This window comes from Apium graveolens, unplaced genomic scaffold (assembly GCF_009905375.1).
Source record: "Apium graveolens cultivar Ventura unplaced genomic scaffold, ASM990537v1 ctg997, whole genome shotgun sequence".
Lineage (NCBI taxonomy): Eukaryota > Viridiplantae > Streptophyta > Magnoliopsida > Apiales > Apiaceae > Apium > Apium graveolens.
The window spans coordinates 1368-24257 of NW_027421896.1; the positions used below are offsets into that span (position 1 = coordinate 1368).

The 22890-nt window shown below is 30.3% G+C and overlaps 1 long non-coding RNA gene across 1 annotated transcript; it reads left to right on the forward strand.

Moving 5' to 3' along the window:
* The first annotated feature begins 798 nt into the window (after positions 1-798).
* Positions 799-1742, forward strand: LOC141705781 (uncharacterized). The gene is made up of 3 exons (XR_012568476.1): positions 799-1025; positions 1403-1536; positions 1626-1742. It is a non-coding gene; the product is annotated as an uncharacterized LOC141705781 (long non-coding RNA).
* Positions 1743-22890: the final 21148 nt, after the last annotated feature.

The window sequence follows — 22890 nt, forward strand, 5'->3', positions numbered from 1 at the left end:
GTCAAACCAAATAAAATTATTTTGATATGCAATTTTGGTTATATCACTAATATATTTATCTATTGACATCCATACCGTTGGATCGTTGAAAAATATTTTTAAAATAATCGAAACCTTAATTCAAGATTCAACACTAGTTAGCTGTACTAGTCAAACTGATGTTAAAAGGTCAAACCAAATAAAATTATTTTGATATGAAATTTTGGTTATATCACTAATATATATATATATATATATATATATATATGACATCCATATGGTTGGATCGTTGAAAAATATTTTTAAAATAAATGTAACACAAATTCAAAAGTAAACACTAATTAGATGTATTAGTCAAAATCATGTTTGACTGTTAAAATGTCAAACCAAATAAAATTATTTTGATATGAAATTTTGGTTATATCACTAATATATATATTATATTGACATCCATACGGTTGGATTGTTGAGAAATATTTTTAAAATAATCGAAACACAAATTCAGAAGTAAACAGTAGTTAGTTGTACTAGTCAAACTCGAGTTTGACTGTTAAAATGACAAGCCAAATTAAAGCCAAATATATTTATTTATATTTAAAATAATTATCAATATTTAATCTACTTAAATTTTAATAAAAAATTTATTGAAACATAAGTGAAAATTTTTATTTCTGATTTTTCCAAAATAAAACACCACGCCTTTTGAGAAACAGGACAGTGTAATAATCTAATTGCTTCAGATCTGAATTTATTTTCATTTTCTCTTTCTTGCTTCTCTCTCTCCCCTTCACTCTTCCCCTCTCTTTCTCCCTCCTCCTCTCCTGGTTATGCAAAATCTATACATACATAAATGTTTACTTTATTTCTAGCCTCCTTTGGTTGATTCGTATGCTTCTTTCACTGGGGCTTTAGTTATGGTTTCGTTTAGGGTTTAAATTCGACTTCAATTTGGGGTTTTAGTCCGTCTTCAAAACTAGGGCTTTGGGGCTTATTTTTGGATTCAAGGAAGGCGTCTCTCTCTCTCTTTCTCTCTCTCTCTCTTCCTGGTATGCATATCTCTCTCCCCTCTCTCTATGCTCATATATCTCTCTCCCTCTCTCCTTCCCCCTCTCTTTCCCTCTCTTTGTATATATATTTGCGTGGATTTTGTAAATTGTACTGTAATTAGCTACTGATTTTCTTGTAGTGATTTATCTGGTAGATTTGTATTTATTTGTTTTTGTTTGTGTTGCTTAGAGAATACAAAATAATTTGAATTGTGAAGAACAGTCTTGTGGGAAAATATCAATAAATAACAAATCAGCTAATATAGTTCAATATTACCATTTCTTTGTTTAAGAAGGATTTTTTTTTCCAGATTGGCACTTGCATATCATATTCAATATTTTTGGTGTGTAATGCTGAGTTGTCTTCCGATATGCAGAACAAACCCCTGATTCGCAAAGTTGTTATGCTTTATGTACCTGGCCTTGACGCAGGTCTTTACTTGTCACAATCTAAGGTACTCCACAGTTTCAAAGAGTACTGTGGCGTTCCAAGAGCAGTGTCAGCTCTAAGGTTGGTGACGTTTATCTTTTCTAGCATAATATTGGATTCATGCATTGCATTTCTTGAAAGTTTATGCTTTTGGTTTTTTGTTTGTTGAGCTGTGTAGCAGATGGAATACAGACTATAGATGCTCTTCTTACATGCAAGGTGAAAATAAAAAGGGATATTGCTGAGCCTATAAGCAAACCTGTTCAGAATCAGAAATCTGATCAAGGTATATATCAGCTATAAAGTTGTAGACTTGTAGTGCTTTCTGGGTTAAAAGAAGTAAAAGTAAACTATATTCGATGCAGGAACCTGTGATTCTGTTTTGATCTATCCTCTGGTGATCACTTGAAAGATTTACCATTTCCCCTGTTATATTACACACTCACAGAGACCGAACTAGACCAAAATGGTTACTTTCGTAGTCAACCAGGTGACAATATATATACAGTATACCATTTCCTTATTATGGCTAAATCGCAACAACATAGATATGCAGTATAGATAATATACTTTCACATTAGAATTATTGAGTTTGTCTTGAACAGAATGTATGCACTGAGCACTATGCCGCTTATAAATTGATTCTCTACGTGGATCCTACCTCAATAATTAAAATAGGCTCACAACTTAGCGACATACTGAGCATTAAATCAAGAGTTCTTTTCCATGAATCAAACTCAACACTGACTAGCATCTAGTCTTCCTATCTCACACAAGTGCTGTATTCACTGGCTGATGACAGTTTAGACGAATCAGGTCAAGGACGGATGCCTAACATTAGAAACAATATGTGTAATATTTCGATACTGAACTAGAGACTTATATCATGGCCAACTGGATATTAACATAATGTGCTGAATACTTTAATTAAGCCTGCCAGACAATGTACATCAATACCACGCGCTACTACACCTCTTTCAGATGGTTTCTAACACTTTCCTCTTCTGTATTCTCTGCATTAATCCGGAAATTTTTTTTGCCTTCGAGCAAATCACATGTTATACACCGTTCAAAATCATATCATAATCAAACCAACTATAGATCAGTTTATTTTGGGAAGATTGTACCTGAAGGCCTCCTCCTGAATACAAACGCTTTTTCATCGTAAGTAGAATAGTTGGTACACTATTTCCCCTTTGACCATAAGAACACTGCATTGAGTTGGCAGAAACCCCAAAAACACTGACACTGAACCAGTAGACAATTAATTTGTTATATAATTCAGTGAACCAGAATGAATTAGATCCAAATAAATTGATGACATTCGATATATTAGCAATGTAAGAATGGCTACATAAAAAAACTTTGTTCTTCTAATCAATTAACTGTATAGTTCCAGATCGGATTTTCTTAGTCAGACTTGTTAGTTATTGATATTGCGGATTGAATTTTGATGGGATAATGACAGTGTCTCTATTGCATATGCTATAGCAGTATATGTGACTGTATAGTCCGTACATCTATTGATTAATAGGGTTGTAGTGAAGGATATGGTAAAAATGTATTGCTTTTTATCTGTTCGTTTTGCTTGGTTTAGGTGGAAAGTTCTTAAAAAAACTTGTTCTATTGATTGGCAGGAAATCTGGTGAACCAAGCAAGAGGAAGTCATACTTGCCTGTTGATGAACAGTTCTTGATAACAAGAAATGGTAAATTTAATCTCAATATCCCTGGAATGTTTAGTTTCCTGTAAGTTGTTTTTTTTCTTTTTTACTAAGTAGATAGTTTTTATTTTTATAGGAACTTATTATTTTATAATTGATTGTGATCATTAACTTGTATTATCTATTCTAGTTGTAGTATCTTTAGTTAATATATGTATATAATATTGCCCCATGTGTTGTGTTCAATATATACTGAGTGTACATGTAAAAGAAAATGATCTTACATTTTTTAATACATAATGACCAAGATGTCATAAATAACGATGTTACTAAAATAAGCCAGATTAGACAGAGTTCATCCACCTAAAGATGCAATTGTCACAATGTGCGAACATGTTAGCAACTTGCTCCTGATCTTGTGTTCTCCAAAGCTACCCTAAGAAGGTATCTATCTAATAACCAAGTTGATAAACCTTCTAGTTAATCTCAACCTGAAAAGTCGTCAATTTTGCAGAGTGACTATATTTCTTCAAAAATTAAAGCTGTTTTGGAGATTCTTGCATCTCATTGCAAGTCAAACAGTCAAATTTCCCAGTTGCATGGTGTGGATTCTTCAAATTTAGATAAAATATTGGCTCTTCAGGTATTTTCCTAAATTTGTTTATGTATGAAGTTTCCTGTGCTAAATATATGTCCTGCTTTTTTAGTCAAGTAGTTGAGTCAATTAGTATATTCTCTTTGTACACTGCATGTCAATGATTTATTATAAGTTCACTTGCTCTAAATCAAATGTTTACAATAATGGTACCCTGCTTGTACCAACTTGGTGAGAACTGAAGTGCTTTCGAAATGTGTATTTAATTTCCAAATAGTCAGGTAATAGGCTAGTTTGACAGAAATATATAGTTAAATAGTTCAAGTTTAATTTTACAGTAGTAAGCATTTAGGGTCCAAAGATATGTTTCTGTGTTTGTGTGGTTTTTAATTCTCTGCATATTGCAGTATTTGATAGATTGACCCAATTATAAATGGTTCTCATACATGAACATGATTTCCATACTTATTTAGTCATGATACAAGATTTATTATTTTTTTTAACTTAACTTTATGGTTTTTTCTATATTTGTATAAACTGCAGTTTACAGAAGACAAATGACATATTTTTGTCACTACTGTGTTAGATTTGTGTCTAGCAAAGAATGTTGTCGTTTATTATTTCTCGTGCTCTAAGTGTGTGTTCTTTCGGTGCACAGGTCAATTGCCACTGATTTCAGGTTTCGATTGCATGACAAGTTCATCAGCTATATTTGAATTAAGACAACAGGGATATTTCCCTGGGCGCCTAATTTAAGAGCATGGCATTCATAATATAAGTTACTTCTAAGTTAGACGTAAAGAATGTAATTATGTAATGTGTTTGATTTAGAATTATTGATAAAACTTAATACAATGATAATTGTGTATTTTGTTTTAATAAATGTTGATTGTCTTTTGGCAGTTTTAGAGTTTATTTTGAGTTTGCGATTGTATAAAATTTTGGCAGGTTTAGGTTTAGAATTTAAATTGGAAGCCGAAAATGGTTGGATACTGAAAAATTAGTATTTGGTTATTCTGGAAAAACAAACTTACGACGGTTGTTCTTCAAACATTCCGTTCAAACATTCCGTCGTAATGTATTATTTTCATATTTAATTTTTTTTTTGAATTTTCATTTTCAAGCTTGTAGGCCCCACCTTCTAAAATACGACGATTTTTCTGTCGGAAATTTCTAACTTACGTTTTTTCCGTCGTAAATTATGTTTTATCTTATTAAAAGTGGGTCCCGTAAAGTAATATCCGACGTTTTTCTGTCGTAAGTACATAACTTACGACGTTATTGTTCGTCGTATTCTGGTATCTTACGACGATAAATTCCGTCGTAAGTAGATTTATTATTTTATTCAGTATGTGGGCTCCTACTTCCTAACTTGCGACGCAATTTTATCTTGAGACGAAAAAAGAACTTACTACTCGACCAAAAACGACGATTTTTTTCCGTCGTAAATGGCTCAATTACGACGATTTCAGTTCAAAAAAACCGTCGTAAATGGCCAGATTTGTTGTAGTGAAATGGCCAGATTTGTTGTAGGCAATGGTATATAAAACATTAGAAATTTCTAGGAAATTTGTCAGAAATTTCTTTACCTAATATTCTTCAATCAAGTAATTTTTATATTTCTCTATTATTTTTTTTAGTTCATATTCTTTGTAAGGTTTAAAAACAAAGAAATAACTTTTTTGTTTTTTTTTATAGTTGTATGATAAATATCAAAATAAAATATTTATTAAATTTATTATTTTATTTAGTAATCCAAAAACAATTGCAAATGATAAATTTTTGAATTTTGTAATTGGTGCATATTTCCCACTCTCTCCGTCTCAATTCTATACATTTTCAAAGTTACTCAAAATGTAAAATTTTATTACATAGAAATTAATTACTCACTTACATCCACTATCTTTTCCACTACACTAGTTATATATATATATAGATACATATATATATATAGACAAATAATCAAATAGAAACTAAAATTAAAATAAAAACTAGAAACTAATCTCGTCCCTTATATCAATCTAATCTAAAGGCCCCCTAGATGTAGTACACAGGATTAATATGCTCCCTCCTACACATAATTCCAGCTTTTCCCCTCCGTTTTTGATTTGATTTTTCCCGTTAATCGGTGAACTTTTTTTGAAATCCGACTTCACTGTATTTTTCTCCATCTCGTAACGATCAATTTGCATACCATATGTGCTATGTTTTGACGAGATTTAAAAAAAAATTAGTTTAGTTTTTAGTTTTCATTATAAGGAGGTTTCTATTGGAGTAGCCCATATATATATATATAATATTGATGAGTACGATCACTTTACTCACTTTTCTTACTTTTTTTTTCAAAATTACACATTTCTTAATACCAAACTAATTTACTTATTTTTTATGAAATATGTATTTCTAAATTAATTAAGTTAAACAATTTATACGAGTAAAGAATTGGTACTAAATACAACAATTTTTTTCAACCACATTATGTAATTTATAAAAAAAACAGCTTAGTGCAAATATTATTATATTATATAATCTCAAATAATATATTAGTGTTTTTCCAAAAAAAAATGGTGTAATACAAAAATGATCAAAATAGATTATTTATGACCATCTTCAACAATATTTCTTATGAAGTTGGTCGGTTACATTGTGATCGAATATAATTGATGAAAATTTTCTTTGTTTGTCTATAAACATGAACAAGACCAACAAAACAAAGTTAAAACCGACCACCGTGACATCGTAGTCAAGCGTGACATGTGGCACATACATGCCAAGTACGAAAAACTGGGACCAAGCAAAGGCGAATTGTAGATTTAAAGTAACCAAAAACTTGGTCGGTTATCAAACGTTATTAAACATCGAGGTAGCTGCCATGTAAATGGGTGGGGCCAATACTCAAGAAAATGAAAAAGTTATTTACGACCTTTTTGATCGGTAATGACCATTATAGATAGAAAAGTCATTTCCGACTCAGACTCATCCAATCTGACATATTTGGTCCTAAGTTAATGTAGGTGACATTAACACAAACACGTATTTAGAAAGTACACAAGTGAGATATAGACATTTTGGACATCGTTTCTCAATGATATAGAAGAAAACTTAATACAAAATTAATAACATCATAAGTTATATTCTAATTAATGATTATATGATTTCTAAGTTCTCCTCTAAAATGATTTTTCCATGGCCTCCAACCTTAATTACCTATTATATTATAATCACAAATATGCTCAAAAGATTATATAATTCATTTATATTCTTTTTGGCCCTTTTTTATTAAAAGCATTTACTTATAACCTATTGTTTCTCTTTTTGTTTTAATTACAAGTATTATTAGTGACTACATATTGTTTTTATTACATTTGAACATAGTTGTGGATTAGTTTTTTTTTTTGAAGTTCGCTTCTTCCGGTTTTTCCATCATCCAAGTCATGTTCTGCATTCTTTTAAACTCGCTTCTAATTTACTCTCACGATTATTTACCTTTGTACCTAATTCTTGCACATGTTTTTAGTAGAAACCTTAGTTGACATCGAAACCAACTAAGTACCTTTCCACTAGCCAGTTTGGTGTGTGGCTCTTTCCATCAAAATCGACTGCATTTGTCCATCTCTGACTGTAGCTTTTTCAACGTTGCAGCCATCTCCTCGTTGTTGGAAGCGTTGTCTTCTGTGTTTTTCGAGTTTCGTGGTGGTTCACTGGTGGACATGATGTAGGTGTGTAGAAATCCTTAGCAATTTTCCACAACGGCGCCAATTGTTTTTACCAAATTTATGTGTTAATGCTAAAAATATATTTATAAGTTTTTAATAAAGAACTAGGATTATAACGTAATAAAATAGCAAGTAAAAAACACCAGGATTTGGTGACGCGGAAAATCCTGTAAAGGATAAAAACCGCGGTAAAGATACACTTCTTGACAATCTCATCTAATCTCATCTAGCTTTTTTCTTTTCTTGTTAGGAATATGTGCATATGCAATGCAACCGAAAATTCTTAGATTTCCAACCAAGCGCTTTGCCAATCGCCGACCTTGTTGGAAGATAAAGATACTTTGGTGCCATTTTTTGTGATATCTTGCTCGGCTTGCTTTTTGTGGGATACTTATACATGTTTGATATTTAATTACAGGTTTTGCTTCTGTTCTTTGTGTCTATTCATTGCAAAACTTCTCTCTTTGTATTTATCATGTGAGAGACAGACAGCTAGACCTTCTCCTTTTCGATTTAAATTCCAATTATCCTCTTGCACTTGTCCTTTTGTAATGTACCTTATAAAGTTCTCATTTTTGGTTTAAAAATCTAATAACCTAAGAGATTCTCATGCTTTTGGATTACTCATCTGATGAGCCTAGAGAACTGCTCCTGAATTCGCATGTGATGAACCTTTGGAACTTCTCCTCTTCAATTCATCATGTGGGCCCGTGGAGCCATGTGCCCCAGTGGTCTGGATATGCTAATCAGGAGCTTATTCTCATTCATCCTCAAGACACCTGCAATAGTGATCCTCGCTCCTCCGACATTATTAAACTTGTGCTCTGAATTATGCTGCCGGTTAAATTGGCTTGGGAGGTTAAAGGAATTTCCATAATGTTGTTCACAGAGGTCAAATGGTTCACGGCTACTGGCAACATCTGAAAATTCAGAATAGTTGCAACACTAATGGAATTGTTTTGATAATATTAATAATTTACACCCATAATGCACAGCAGGTCCAGGGTCCATCACCCATGCTGGAAAGCAAACATTTGCAGTAATGATACAGTTGGAACTTAAACCGTGTACTTCTGAACTGCAGTTGAGTCTGGAGGCACACAGATGTGAGTATAAAGTTGAAGTTGACCCCAAACAAGTAGAGAAATAATGTATCATATCATAGAGCATCATGTTGCAAATGTGTGTACATAAGAAAAAATCTGTTACACTGGTGAAGATGCACAGTCTTCCTTCTTCAAATTCTTGGAGAGATGATGCTTAATCCGTTGTACTAGTACACTCATTCCCTAAAATTTAAGTTACAAAAATTAGGAGATGAATAACTAATCGATTGCAGTTTCTCTTATGTCCTCTTAAAGCGTTACCAGGTATGACTGGAACAGTTATAACCTATCAAGGAGACAATACTTTAACAAAAATAAAAAATATTTTAAAAACCCATGTTAATTAATATCCTGTGAATGATATAATAATAAACCTGACAATCAAGCAACAATACTTTTATTAAAACAAAAAATAGTAAAAAAACATATAAACTTGTCACATATTATTCCTTCATAAATGACAAAGGATATAAGATGAAACAATTTGAAGTGGTCGAAACACATACCTCAACCCTTAATTTTCTCCGGATGAGACTTTACCTTTGGTGTGGTGTCTCTTAACATATTAACCACCACAACCATGAACATTTGGCAAACCAAGTCATTGCAAGAACATACAAGCAACTAATATGCCAATTATGGAATTTGTGAAATAAAGGATGTAATGAGATTAAATATTTCTTTATTACACAAGAGAATTTATTTGAATTTTAATTGGAAAGGCAAAACGTGATAGGATCCACAGCCCAAAGCACTTCCATCAACTGAAAAAGGTGAAAGAGAGGTAGATAACTGAGAGGGTTAGAGAAACCATATGGTTTGTTACACACTAAGTACAAAATGAAAGAAACAAAGTTGAGAGACATCAAAATGAAGTATAATATCATGTTAGCCAAGAACTATTTGAAAATTGGAAAATCGTGAGGGCAATTCTTCAAGAATTTCAAAGTTTATGATGTCGAATTATTAGATCCCATCTTTCCCTTGATTAAGTCATTTAACATGTGGATCAAATTATATATTACGTCATTTTACAAACCCCTCAATTATTTAGATGAGCTATAACTATAAGAAAAACAGGTAAATATGACCGGCCCCAAAAGTCCTCGCATTTACCTTTAAATATGTCCAGGACACGGTCGTATCTTTTAGTGTTCTGGAGTCGGTCATGATACGGGAGGAATTATTTAGTAAGTCAGTCATTTTTAAAGTAAATGGACCAGCTAATTTTGGACCATTTAAAAAAAAAAAAAAACGCTTAAATTCAACCTGGCAAATTTGACCAAGGTAGTCGATTTGACTTTTCACCAAAAAAATTGAAAATCCCGCCCAAACTATTAATATTTGAATAAATTTTAAAATGTCTGCCTAAAATTAAATTGACCGTATTTGGTCAAAGATGCGAATCTAAATTCCACCACCTTCGGTTTAATTAACAACACCAGTTTTAAGAGCACAAATCTCTCGCTGGAAATTGGAAAATTTCCAGATCCGGTGAGTTTACCCAGGTCCGAATCATATTCCAGCAGCTTTAAATTTCTCCAAAAAAAGCTCAGTTTCAATTCATTTTTCAATTTAATACACTCAAAATTGACCCAACAATCTCATATTCATATCCAAAAACTTACAAATACAGCATTTAACCGTTCCGACCAAAATCAATTGAACGTCTGTAAGAAAAAAACAACATTAACAAAAAATTCACCAAACTAAAAAAAACCTTAATATAAACAATTGTCCCCCCATATACCAGCATGTAAATGGAGCAACACAGTCATCATAAATCATGAAAAAGTTATCTACACTGCTCATGTTCAATGATCTATCGATTCGTAACTTCAAAAAACATAGAATAAACAACCTAAAGTAAAAAGTCTAATTGAATTAAATCAAGAAAAATGGAAATTTTTGAAAAATTATCTACCTAGCTCTCTACCGAATTATTACCTTCAGGAGGGAGAGTAAGATGGGTGGGAGGGACACAAATAGAAATAGAGGGGGAGAGAGAGAAAAGAGAAGGGGTGGTTACGTGAGTGAAAGGAGGGGCTTCGGGTTAAAAATTATTTTATCATTTTTTGTTTTTTACTTATAATTTGGTTTTATTAAATGTAAATTCAACCATTGGATGAGTGTTGTTTTTTTACTTATAATTTGGTTTTATTAAATATAAATTCAACCATTGGATGAGTGTTTTAGGGGTTAAATTTTGGTGTTAGATCTAATGCAAGGGGACTACTGAAGTGGCACTAAATTCAACGGTAACCGTTCGAATTTAGGAGTGTCGATTAATATTTTTCTTATGCTTTCTTATAATTTCTAGAAAATTAAAATTGTAATTAATTAACTTTTTTCTTACAAATATTATAATATTAAAAATATAATAAATATATTAACAACTTGTTATTTTAATAAAAAATTTAAAATCATGAAGTTGGTCAATTTGAGCATAAATTCCACGAAAAAGATTGTGTGGTGAAATATTTAGTTAAGTTAATGATACCTTATTTGTTGAAATAATCGAGGTCTAATGATTAAAAATTGTTAAAATTTGTATATAACATTTTCTTGTAACCATTTTAACATCCATGTGGTTGGATGGTCGAATATTATTCTAATAGTAGGAACACTCTAGGTAAAAAATCTCAACCCCTAAATTCGAATTTGTAAAATAATTCGAATAATCACATCCGTAGATAGATTACTCAAAAATAAATGCGATATAAATTAAAACTAAACCCTAATTGATACCCTAAGAATTTTAAATTTATAACCCCATGTAATCATACTACCTACTCTATGTAGAGATTTCAAAAACAAGTTAATTATATACTCACTAATATGTTGGTCAAAAAATATAGGGAATGTCTTTCATAATTTTTAAACTTTTTTTATAAATATATATTTAATTTCACGGAAGTATCATAAAATTTAAATAAAAGTTCTTTCATCACTAGCTATTTTTAGACCACATAAACTTGTAGTTGGGATGAATGTTATTATTGTGTGTATACCTATTTTTTAAAATATTCACCTAACAGTTAAATAGTTTAAAATAAATTATTAAAAAAATTCTGAATATACTAATACAATTGAATGTGGCCAAATTAGATAAATACAAACGATTTGTGTAGAAATATAAAATTTCAAAATAGAGGGAAATTTCCACCAACTTTTGCCCCAAAAGTTTTAAAAGTTATAAGGAAATTTCATGCCATTTCCAAATAATAAATTTGACCAAAATCAATTGAATTTAGGAGAGCCAAAAAATTCAATGCGGAAAATTTCATCCAATTTTTTTAAAGAATCTCTCCTTGCTAACTAAAGGTAGTACATACTGAAGATTATAAATGTATGTTGTTTTAAAACAAGCTAAGATACACTTTAATTTGCTTTTTTATGAAAATAGAATAGTCTTCGAGTTCATAATTTTGGCATTTCTATATGTGATTTAAATCATGTACTTATTCAATTACATATTAACTTAGGTGCGAATATTCTTGTAAATTCCATGTAGACCTAGCCGCATAAATATGACAATCTTCTAAGTTTTGTATTCATAGAAAATGATCAAATTATTTCATTGCAGTTGAAGTTTATGTATATGTTTTGTGTGAGTAAGTTGTATGGAATTACTTAAAAAAAACTCTTTCCCGTATCTCCAACAATTATTATACATTTAAATTCTTAGAAAGTGGTATTATAGATTTTGTGATTTAGAGATGACTTTCACAAAAATATGTTGCGATCAAAATTTTCTGCGTATGACGGGAAATAATTGTAATCAATTGAGTATTCAACAAAGGTAGGGTCTTTCTAGTGTGTGTCAATGTAACAAATACATTTACATGATCAAATAATTTTTATGAACGAGAGCCATTATTATTAATGAGATTAGAGCTAATAAAAAATTTAAGTTGCTAATGTGCGTCGGCATGGAGACAAACAAGAAAATCAATTTCGGTATTGTAAGAATCTCAAGATTTTTGAAAGATTATGGAATATGGATACAAGAACCATACATGTTATCTTACCGTAATAACTAAGACTTTGAAGGGAAATCCACTAACAGTTAAGAAGACTCTCTTTTTTATTAATCAAGTGGTGAATGGAGTATTTCTAAAGGATTTCTATGATATATCAACATTAAAGCTAACATGAGAAACTGTAAGTAAGTCCTAGAAAGCTCAAGAAAACCAATAATGAGAATATACTAGTTTGTGTTCGTTTAATCATAAATATGAATATCTGATTAATATTTTATTAATGTGTAATATTAAAGTAGGTTAGTGAAATAGGAAATAAGTATATATGTACATCTAAGTAAACATGTAAATATATAGAAAGTACAACTAATTTATACAAAATTTAAATATGTTAATAATTAAATAAGAAATAAGTATACAAATGCGTATAAATAAACATGCAATGCTTAGAAGTACAACAATGACCCGCCATTTAATTGAACCAACACACTACTTTCCTATTCATTATTAAATAATTAAGTATCTGTCATGAGTTGCATAGATGATAAAAAGGGTGTATATAGTAAATATGATGTCGTTATTTTCCTAGAATGAAAACTAATACGAACCTATTATATTTCCCTTATTGCATGAAACTCTAAACCATTTTACAAAAGTTCAATAATTACTATATAAGTATTCTTTAAATAATCATTTACTTTTGGGTAAATAAATTAGAAAAATTATTTAGGTTAGATTTGAAAAAATATAGTCCTAAAACTGTAAATTTATTAGTTGGATTATATTTAATCAACAACTAATTTGAAAGAGATAAGACCACATATAGACTATATATAACATTAATGCGTTATCCTAATTACCTATATTTGCTAACTTATTTAATTTATTTTGTGTGTTCTTTATATGTATATCTTTTGTTCCTCTTTATACATATATATGCATTTTTATTTATATATATATATATATATTTATAGGTATGAGTGTGATATATAGAGAGAATGAATGTGGCTGTCTTAATTTGTTTCAATTGTGTTGTTCATATGATTTTTTTTATGTGTACGGTGTATTCATGTTTATACATATATATGTATAAGTATGATGGAGAAGGAGAGAATAAACGTGGCTCTCTATAGTAAATTAATAACTGAATGTGTTTTTCATCTATATTTTATAAATTTTTTATGAACTTGGTAAGAGTAAATCTCACTGTTATATGTTCTTCAAAGGCTTGAGTTTTTTGAGCTTCATTAGTTGTTATTGTTCATTTTTTATGATTTAATATGAATAAAATATGTAAATTATACAATTAGTAAGTTGTATTGTTATTTTTTGTCATGTACATCAAGTTTCGATTATGTATACCTAGGTTTGCGTAAGAGCTAGAGGGGGGTTTATTTGCGTCTTTATTTGATATGGGTTTAATGTTGTTAGTTCTCTATGAGTTGTATTTACGAATACTAATTAAGATTTCTAAGTTAATCGTATGATATGAAATGAGAGTATGTAGAATTTTATCAATGCTTTTGATCTTGTTTTATTAGTTTTTCATTATTTTGACGATTTATCTGACTTGGAAATTATGTTTTTTTTTGTTATATTTAGTATCATGCATGAATGATATCTAATTACTTGGAAATATTTTCTAATTATTTTGTAGTATGCAGAGAAAATGCTAATGAGAGACATGGGACGTGGTCGTGGACTTAGTCGAAGAACTTGTGCTATTTTACGAACACCTAGTCTACCTTCTCCACGCAATCAGACCCGGGCATGAAAATGACCTAGATCACATGCCGATCGCAAGTTTAGGGAAAAGAAACCAAGAACACCATGCCGCATCAAATTCCAAGTGGGACAATAATTATTTATATATGTTTATCGTATAAATCTCATTCAACTTCAAAATGTATGTGAAAAATATGAATAAGATTAGCTCATAGATTATGAAGCTTTTGTGTTTATGACTGACTACATTAAAATTAATTTTATAGTATACACAATGATACAACAGTGAAGATATTGAATGCGACTATTCGTTCAAAATGGGCAGTTGGGCATACACGTGTATTGCCATTCTTGCACAAAATTCGAAATGGGCTGAAGAAGTTACCAAGAAGTTTGTTGTATATTATTTTTATTTTTATAATTATGTACATTACACACACCTAAGTTCTTTCTATTAATTAAGGCATTTGAAGATGCAAAAACCCGGAAAGGCTAAAGAGTGTTTAGAATTATATGTCAAAAAGAGTATTAAAAATTGGTCAATCAGTTCTCCCTCTCTTTCGATGAGAGTCGGCGCCCCATCTTCCTTTAACCCTAATCATCACACCTCCTTCTTCACCCTTCTACCCATCTTCATCTCTATCTTCATCCTCTCTCTTCATCCATACAACATTTTTATCATTTGTTTTTAACTTCCTTTCAATAAATATTGGATTCTGTTCAAAAAAGTCGCTTCTTTTTCGTTTCATTTAATTGAGTTATTATTTATAGATGGTGTCCGGCAGGTAGATAGTTGGGGTGCTTTTGATTCGGTAGTGAAAAGCGCATGTGCTCACCTCTCACAAAATATTTTTGTTCATAACACGAGGGCCCTCTCAGTTTTTGCAATTGAGTCCTCTGAACATTGTACGATCCATGGAATTAATGTGAGGGCAATTGTGAAACTACTGTTTTCGGTGGAGATGCAGGCTGGATCGCTCGAGAAACCATTATCTTTATTTTTAATTTTCAGATATTGTATTCAGTCAGTTAAGCAATCCGGAAACAAAGAGGATAATTATTAGTTCGTCTATTTGTTTTTCAACCTGGTTGCATGATGAATTGGGGGTTTGTACCGATTGAATTTTTTTCATGTTATTAATGAAATCTGCTATAAATTTGGAAAAAATAAATAAATAAATTGGTCAATCAAGAAAAGGGGTGGTTCGAAGAAAGTGTAGAGTTTTCCAAGAATGCTATAGACATAGGCATTTTCATCATTATTTCACAATGATATAGAATAATTATAAACTAATTAATGATTATATGATTTTTATACTCTCGTGTGAAAGGATTTTCGCATGGCCTACAACCTTAATTACCTATTATATTATAATTGAAAATGTGATCAAGAGATTCTCAAATTCATTTATATTTTTTTATCCCTATATAATATTAATAATTTTATTTTTCTAATCTTTTTTTACATAATTAGATGTTATTGGTGCACTACTTATCATTTTTTTTTCTCATTTTCTTTTCATTAAAAGCATTTCTTTGTGATTACATATTGTTTTTGTTTACATTTGAATTTAATTGTGGATTAGCAATTTATTTTATATATTAAATTTTGGGTTCTTTGGAGTTTATTTTTGTTTTGGATGATTGTTGGCCAACTAAATTTGTTTTAAATTTATCTCCACACGTGCTAGGCTTTTAAACACATACAAAACAATACTTATAAGTAAAGTAAAATTAGTTTGAAATTATTATATAATTGATATATTACATATTATATAGACTTTGCTTGATACGAATGTTGGATAGATATTATTTAAAACTTTTGTCTATATAAAGTAATTGTTACTTATTTCAATTTTAAAAATTTAATTTATAGTTAATAATCAATAAAAAGATGTTATGGCTATATAATTTATATAAAAGTAAATGAAATAAACTCTTCTTTGTTGTAGTTTTGAGTAATGTATACAAGAGATAACTAATATTATCAATTTAAGATATCTGCATATAGATCCTCTCAAATTTAACAATATTTGATTAATAATAATTAACATGATACTAATTTATCTATTATTTCCAAACAGGTTACTACGATTACATTGCTTGAATTTAAAAGATAATAGATAATAAAAAAATTAGTACAACAAGGACAGTGACAAAGAGGATGAGGACCTCCTTGGACAATGAGATGACACCCTCATTCTAATCAGATGACCTAATACGAGACATGGTTTATGGGAAGAAGGGGCAAAACAGACGGATGTATTGTGCTGCTACAGTGGGGTCAACTGTGATGGTTGCCGCACTTTTTCGAGTTTTGGGGCAAGATTATGCAGAACTCCCTTTAGCCGCAACTGTGATAGGGTGACCTTTCCTATCACCTCATGTGCAAAATATTACACTATTTTAATAAAAATAAATAAAAATCAATATAAAAGAATCAAAAAGAGAATTAGTATGTATACCTCCCCAGATCTTTGATGTATAATGAACAATCCCTGATAAACCTACACATATGAAAAAATTTAAGGATTAAAAGTGCCAACCTATAATACAAAGCAAATCAAAATCTTATTTATTAGAAATTAGTTGTACCTTTAGCACAAAGACCCTGATGTCTTCCCCCAATCCGCTCTCCTCATATACTAAATTTTGAAGTTCTGGAATATGGTAAGATTGGGGCGGCCGTCAAGGAATTAGGGATTATGGAGTATGTGCAACACCCTTAAGTTTATATAGGCGCTGGTATATAAAACATTAGAAATTTTTTAGGAAATTTCTTAGAAATTTCTTTACTAATATTCTTCAATCAAGTAATTTTTCTATTTGTCTATTATTTTTTTTAGTTCATATTCTTTGTAAGGTTTAAAAACAAAGAAATAACTTTTTTTTTGTTTTTTATAGTTGTATGATAAATATCAAAATAAAATATTTATTAAATTTATTATTTTATTTAGTAATCCAAAAACACAATTACAAATGATAAATTTTTGAATTTTGTAATCCGTGCATATTTCCCACTCTCTCTGTCTCAATTCTATACATTTTCAAAGTGACTCAAAATTGTAAAATTTTGTTATATAGAAATTAACTACTCACTAGTTATATATATATATACAAATAATCAAATAGAAACTAAAATTAAAATAAAAACTAGAAACTAATATCAGCCCTTAGATCAATCTAATCCAAGGGCCCCCTCCATGTAGTACACACCATATATATGCTCTCTCCTACACATAATTTCAGTTTTTCCCCTCCATTTTTTATTTAATTTTTCTCGTTAATCGGTGAACTTTTTTTGAAATCCGACTTCACTGTATTTTTCTCCATATGTGCCATGTTTTGAGGTGATTTAACAAAAAAATTATTTTAGTTTTTAGTTTTCATTATAAGGAGGTTTGTATTAGAGTAGCCCCCTATATATATATATGATATTGATGAGTAGCATCACTTTACTCAATTTTCTTACTTTTTTTCTTCAAAATTACACTATTTCTTAATACCAAACCATTTGTATATAATTCAAAGGGACCGAGAGAGTAATATTTAAAAGTTCTACATGAATCATTCAAATTTGAACTTTTAAAACTAATTTACTTATTTTTTTATGAAATATGTATTTCTAAATTAATTAAGTTAAACAATTATAGGAGTAAAGAATTGGTACTAAATACAACAATTTTTTTCAACCACATTATGTAATTTATAAAAAACATCTTAGTGCAAATATATTATATTATATAATTTCAAATAATATATTAGTGTTTTTCCAAAAAATAAAATGGTGTAATACAAAAATGATCAAAATAGACTATTTATGACCATTTTCAACAATATTTCTTATGAAGTTGGTCGGTTACATTGTGATCGGATATAATTGATGTAAATATTTCTTTGTTTGTCTATAAACATGAAAAAGACCAACAAACCAAAGTTGACACGGACCACCGTGACATCCTAGTCAACCGTGACATGTGGCACATACATGCCAAGTAGGAAAAACCGGGACCAAGCAAAGGTGAATTGTAAATTTAAAAGTAACCAAAAACTTGGTCGGTTATCAAACTTTATTAAACATTCACGTTGCTGCCATGTAAATGGGTGGGACCAATACTCAAGATAATGAAAAAGTTATTTATTACCTTTTTGATCCGTAATGACCATTATCATAGATCGAAAAGTCATTTCCGACTCAGACTCATCCAATCTGACATATTTGGTCGTAAGTTAATATAGGTGAAATTAATACAAACAGGTATTTAGAAAGTACACAAGTGAGATATAGACATCATAAGTTATATTCTAATTAATGATTATATGATTTCTAAGTTCTCCTCTAAAATGATTTTTCCATGGCCTCCAACCTTAATTACCTATTATATTATAATCACAAAATATGCTCAAAAGATTATAAAATTCATTTATACTGTTTTTGGCCCTTTTTTATTAAAAGCATTTATTTATGACCTATTGTTTCTCTTTTTCTTTTAATTACAAGTATTATTAGTGACTACATATTGTTATATCACTAATATATATATCTATTGACATCCATACCGTTGGATCGTTGAAAAATATTTTTAAAATAATCGAAACACTAATTCAAGATTCAACACTAGTTAGCTGTACTAGTACAAACTGATGCTTTGACTATTAAAATGTCAAACCAAATAAAATTATCTTGAATATGAAATTTTGGGTACATCACTAATATATTGACATCCATACGGTTGGATTATTGAAAATATTTTTAAAATAATCGTAACACTAATTCAGGATTCAACACTAGTTAGCTGTACTAGTCCAAGTGATGCTTGACTATTAAAATGGCAAACCAAATAAAATTATTTTGATATAAAATTTTGGTTATATCACTAATATATTTATCTATCGACATCTATAAGGTTGGATTATTGAAAAATATTTTTAAAATAATCGTAACACTAATTAAGGATTCAACACTAGTTAGTTGTACTAGTCAAACTGATGCTTGACTGTTAAAATGACAGACCAAATAAAATTATTTTGATATGAAATTTTGGGTACATCACTAATATATATATATCTATTGACATCAATACGGTTGGATTATTGAAAAATATTTTTAAAATAATCGTAACACTAATTCAGGATTCAACACTAGTTAGCTGTACTAGTCGAACTGATGCTTGACTGTTAAAATGGCAAACCAAATAAAATTATTTTGATATAAAATTTTGGTTATATCACTAATATATTTATCTATTGACATCCATACGGTTGGATTATTGAAAAATATTTTTAAAATAATCGTAACACTAATTGAGGATTCAACACTAGTTAGTTGTACTAGTCGAACTGATACTTGACTGTTAAAATGTCAAACCAAATAAAATTATTTTGATATACAATTTTAGTTATATCACTAATATATTTATCTATTGACATCCATATGGTTGGATAGTTGAAAAATATTTTTAAAATAATCGAAACCTTAATTCAAGATTCAACACTAGTTAGCTGTACTAGTCAAACTGATGCTTGACTGTTAAAAGGTCAAACCAAGTAAAATTATTTTGATATGAAATTTTGGTTATATCACTAATATATATATATATATATTGACATCCATATGGTTGGATCGTTGAAAAATATTTTTAAAATAATCGTAACACAAATTCAAAAGCAAACACTAATTAGATGTATTAGTCAAAATCATGTTTGACTGTTAAAATGTCAAACCAAATAAAATTATTTTGATATGAAATTTTGGTTATATCACTAATATATATATATATATATTGACATGCATACGGTTGGATTGTTGAGAAATATTTTTAAAATAATCAAAACACAAATTCAGAAGTAAACAGTAGTTAGTTGTACTAGTCAAACTCGAGTTTAACTGTTAAAATGACAAGCCAAATTAAAGCCAAATATATTTATTTATATTTAAAATAATTATCAATATTTAATCTACTTAAATTTTAATAAAAAATTTATTGAAACATAACCTTTATTTCTAATTTTTCCAAAATAAAACACCCCGCCTTTTGAGAAACAGGACAGTGTAATAATCTAATTGCTTCAGATCTGAATTTATTTTCATTTTCTCTTTCTTGCTTCTCTCTCTCCCCTTCACTCTTCCCCTCTCTTTCTCCGTCCCTCCTCTCCTGGTTATGCAAAATCTATACATACATAAATGTTTACTTTATTTCTAGCCTCCTTTGGTTGATTCGTATGCTTCTTTCACTGGGGCTTTAGTTATGGTTTCGTTTAGGGTTTAAATTGGACTTCAATTTGGGGTTTTAGTCCGTCTTCAAAACTAGGGCTTTGGGGCTTATTTTTGGATTCAAGGAAGGCATGTCTCTCTCTCTCTTTCTCTCTCTCTCTCTCTCTTTTCCTGGTATGCATATCTCTCTCCCCTCTCTCTATGCTCATATATCTCTCTCTCCCTCTCTCCTTCCCCCTCTCTTTCCCTCTCTTTGTATATATATTTGCGTGGATTTTATAAATTGTACTGTAATTAGCTACTGATTTTCTTGTAGTGATTTATCTCGTAGATTTGTATTTATTTATTTTTGTTTGTGTTGCTTAGAGAATACAAAATAATTTGAATTGTGAAGAACAGTCTTGTGGGAAAATATCAATAAATAACAAATCAGCTAATATAGTTCAATATTACCATTTCTTTGTTTAAGAAGGATTTTTTTTTCCAGATTGGCACTTGCATATCATATTCAATATTTTTGGTGTGTGTAATGCTGAGTTGTCTTCCGATATGCAGAACAAACCCCTGATTCGCAAAGTTGTTATGCTTTATGTACCTGGCCTTGACGCAGGTCTTTACTTGTCATAATCTAAGGTACTCCACAGTTTCAAAGAGTACTGTGGCTTTCCAAGAGCAGTGTCAGCTCTAAGGTTGGTGACGTTTATCTTTTCTAACATAATATTGGATTCATGCATTGCATTTCTTGAAAGTTTATGCTTTTGGTTTTTTGTTTGTTGATAGCTGTGTAGCAGATGGAATACAGACTATAGATGCTCTTCTTACATGTAAGGTGAAAATAAAAAGGGATATTGTTGAGCCTGTAAGCAAACCTGTTCAGAATCAAAAATCTGATCAAGGTATATATCAGCTATAAAGTTGTAGACTTGTAGTGCTTTCTGGGTTAAAAGAAGTAAAATAGTAAACTATCTTCGATGCAGGAACCCGTGATTCTGTTTTGATCTATCCTCTGGTGATCACTTGAAAGATTTACCATTTCCCCTGTTATATTACACACTCACAGAGACCGAACTAGACCAAAATGGTTACTTTCGTAGTCAACCAGGTGACAATATATATACGGTATACCATTTCCTTATTATGGCTAAATCGCAACAACATAGATATGCAGTATAGATAATATACTTTCACATTAGAATTATTGAGTTTTTCTTGAACAGAATGTATGCACTGAGCACTATGCCGCTTATAAATTGATTCTCTACGTGGATCCTACCTCAATAATTAAAATAGGCTCACAACTTAGCGACATACTGAGCATTAAATCAAGAGTTCTTTTCCATGAATCAAACTCAACACTGACTAGCATCTAGTCTTCCTATCTCACACAAGTGCTGTATTCACTGGCTGATGACAGTTTAGACGAATCAGGTCAAGGACGGATGCCTAACATTAGAAACAATATGTGTAATATTTCGATACTGAACTAGAGACTTATATCATGGCCAACTGGATATTAACATAATGTGCTGAATACTTTAATTAAGCCTGCCAGACAATGTACATCAATACCACGCGCTACTACACCTCTGTTCAGATGGTTTCCAACACTTTCTTCTTCTGTATTCTCTGCATTAATCCGGAATTTTTTTTCTGCCATCGAGCAAATCACATGTTATACACCGTTCAAAATCATATCATAATCAAACCAACTATAGATCAGTTTATTTTGGGAAGATTGTACCTGAAGGCCTCCTCCTGAATACAAACGCTTTTTCATCGTAAGTAGAATAGTTGGTACACTATATCCCCTTTGACCATAAGAACACTGCATTGAGTTGGCATAAACCCCAAAAACACTGACACTGAACCAGTAGACAATTAATTTGTTATATAATTCAGTGAACCAGAATGAATTAGATCCAAATAAATTGATGACATTCGATATATTAGCAATGTAAGAATGGCTACATAAAAAAACTTTGTTCTTCTAATCAATTAACTGTATAGTTCCGGATCGGATTTTCTTAGTCAGACTTGTTAGTTATTGATATTGCGGATTGAATTTTGATGGGATAATGACAGTGTCTCTATTGCATATGCTATAGCAGTATATGTGACTGCATAGTCCGTACATCTATTGATTAATAGGGTTGTAGTGAAGGATATGGTAAAAATGTATTGCTTTTTATCTGTTCGTTTTGCTTGGTTTAGGTGGAAAGTTCTTAAAAAAACTTGTTCTATTGATTGGCAGGAAATCTGGTGAACGAAGCAAGAGGAAGTCATACTTGCCTGTTGATGAACAGTTCTTGATAACAAGAAATGATACATTTAATCTCAATATCCCTGGAATGTTTAGTTTCCTGTAAGTTGTTTTTTTTCTTTTTTACTAAGTAGATAGTTTTTATTTTGTTATAGGAACTTATTATTTTATAA